The sequence below is a fragment of the Adiantum capillus-veneris genome, chromosome 1 (genome assembly GCF_014529385.1).
Source record: "Adiantum capillus-veneris isolate H3 chromosome 1, ASM1452938v2, whole genome shotgun sequence".
Lineage (NCBI taxonomy): Eukaryota > Viridiplantae > Streptophyta > Polypodiopsida > Polypodiales > Pteridaceae > Adiantum > Adiantum capillus-veneris.
The window spans coordinates 185,015,953-185,018,586 of record NC_140931.1 but is presented as its reverse complement, the minus strand read 5'-3'; the positions used below and the strand labels follow the sequence as shown (position 1 = coordinate 185,018,586).

Here is a 2,634-nt window from a genome sequence, read left to right as displayed (position 1 = left end):
GATGGCGCAGCACAATTCACCACACGCACATAGTCTTCTCTCAGCCCGTAACTAGGCACACACACGTTGCTATCTGCTTTGGCCTCACTACTTTTACATGCTCAATGCTCACACATTTTTGACTTCTTTTTTTGACATCAACTCTTAAACCTGCCAAAATCTGTGCTGCTAGTGACTCACTGAGTCGCTACAAAGCACTGACTACTAGGCCCACGTCTCTCCAACTTGCCTCCTGGCACACACATTATGTGTCCCACATCATCAGATCCTATGAACCATTGTGCTGAGTTTGGCATTGTCCAATGGAATGCTCGCCAAACACACACACACAGGCACACAAATGTTGCTGCAAATTCGGAGATGCCCATGCCTCATTCTCACAGCTATGGCACTGAGTCTGGTGCCTTGAAGGTTCACACACACACCACACATGCTAATGATATCTTTCTCGCTATAGATATGGCCATCAGTTGCCTTTGCCACTGAGTCAATACTCACCAGTGCATCCATTACCTCTCCTATTTTCCGCCCTGTTTGCCACCAGGATCATATCACCACCAACCACGTCTTCATTGGCTCACCTAAAGCGCATCTCTCTACACACATACTACATTTGCATGCTGCTGCTTTTGAAAAGTCATCCATGTCCCCATATCTCTTGCATGCTTCCTGCTTTTTGTGTTGGCTTTCAACACACACGCACACACTTTTTCTGAAAGTGTGAGATTCTATCCTTGCTGAGTCATGTGAATGGCTCACTTGCTTCTCGCTGCTTCTCATCAATGGCAGTTGACTTGCTAAGAGCGCCCATAGGCTGTCCAAAAGCGCCTCTCAGCGGGCCTTTGCAACAAAGTGGTCCTCCCATACAACCGCCAAAACAGCCACGCCATTGGAAGCAGCCGATGTTCTGGTGGGTGGTTGAACCACCCCCCACAATGGCCGCCGTGCATCCTGACTGGGGGGAGAAGGTAATTCACTGCTTATTTCCAGATGACCTTCACAAGCGTGACCAATGGCTGCATTGGAAATTTGGTGCCAACTGTTTCTTCACCACCTGATAGTACGACGCCGAAGCAACCTTCTCCAGCTTCCACTTATATAATATTGCGACCTTCCAAGGCAAGATCACAAGCCAGTACTATCGCCATCCACCTAGCTTTGCTCAGTATTGCGCTCTCGCCAGGTTTCTCTCTCTCTCTCTCTCTCTCTCTCTCTCTCTCTCTCTCTCTCTCTCTCTCAAGAACTCCACACAAGCACTCTGCCTGCAGAGTCCACTGTCTACTACATTCTCAATTGCTACTACGTGAATGCGCAGCAAGTTCTTTTCAGTTGCAAACGGCTCTCTCTCTCTCTCTCTCTCTCTCTCTCTCTCTCTCTCTCTCTCTCTCTCTCTCTCTCTCTCTCTCACACACACACACACACACACACACACACACACACACACACACACACACACACACACAAGCACTCTGCCTACAAGTACTGTGCAACTCCATTGCTGCTCGTAAATGCACAATTGTTTTCAACTACAAACAACTTTTTCCGTGGTAGGAACTGATCGCTCTCCACCATGCGCATTCTGCAGGGCCTGCATCCACAGGGCCTACATCCAACTAACTCATAATAATAAAATGCATTAACCTACAAAGTATTAGTTACTAACTTTTGATATTGCATTCAATTATGTGGCGGACTGACCACTCTCTGTACCTAATTTGCTGTGGGTGTGACTATTTGCAGGTGAACACCGGACTCCATGGACCTCAACTCCTTGTGGCTAAATGACTCTCAAGAAAGTGCGCCCTCCACACAAATGGAAAACAAGATGTACTTCATGGAGGAGGACTGTGAAATGCCACCGCCACCTGCAGTATTGCAACTACAGGCCATTGCCGTGAATGCTCCTCACCTTGTTCGCCCCCATGGAAGGCCAATACAATTCGGGGCTCGAGGGCCAACATCTGTCTTTACTAGTCGGTTAGGTCCACTCCAATGCTTAGCTGCGGCTCGTCCAACACTCCATGGAACTTTGGCGTTGCCAACCCACCCTCCTATCCAAGCACACCCACCACAATTGCGATTGGCAATTGCTCCAAACTGTGCGGTGGGTGGCTGGACAAGGTTGGCCGCTATCGAGGGGGGATCCAACACCACTCCAGCCACAACCGCTAAGTTGCCATCTTCTCGCAATGTGTGTCAGCCATTTCCCACTAAAGACCGTCCACTGGGGGACGTGTAAATTGGCGTCCACATGAGGTGATCATCTTGGTGGAAGCCAAAAAGGACCTAGAGGTCCGAATCATGGAAGGTGGGCTTCTAATTAGGCTAAAGGATCGCAAGCGATCGCAGACATCTGTCAAGCTAGTGGTCTACAATCGCAATAAAAGTCAATGCAAGAACAAGTAGGAAAAATCAGTGGGATGTTCAATAGGATTCGAGACTATGAGAATCACATTCCTTCGGGATGGAACAATTTTTGTTAAATGTCTCTAGCAGAGAGACACGATAAAGGCTTGCCGATCGATGATTTCCCGAGTGATCTCTACGACAAAATGGTTCAATTGTTTGTTGACGATTGCAACGTGGATGTTGGAGCCAATCTGGTTGACTCCCATCCTGACGACACTGCTCCAA

General features: G+C 48.3%; 1 pseudogene; it reads left to right on the top strand.

The window, feature by feature from the left end:
- The first annotated feature begins 1,756 nt into the window (after positions 1 to 1,756).
- LOC147466152 (uncharacterized) lies at positions 1,757 to 2,365 on the top strand (annotated as a pseudogene).
- The last annotated feature ends 269 nt before the right edge of the window (positions 2,366 to 2,634 follow it).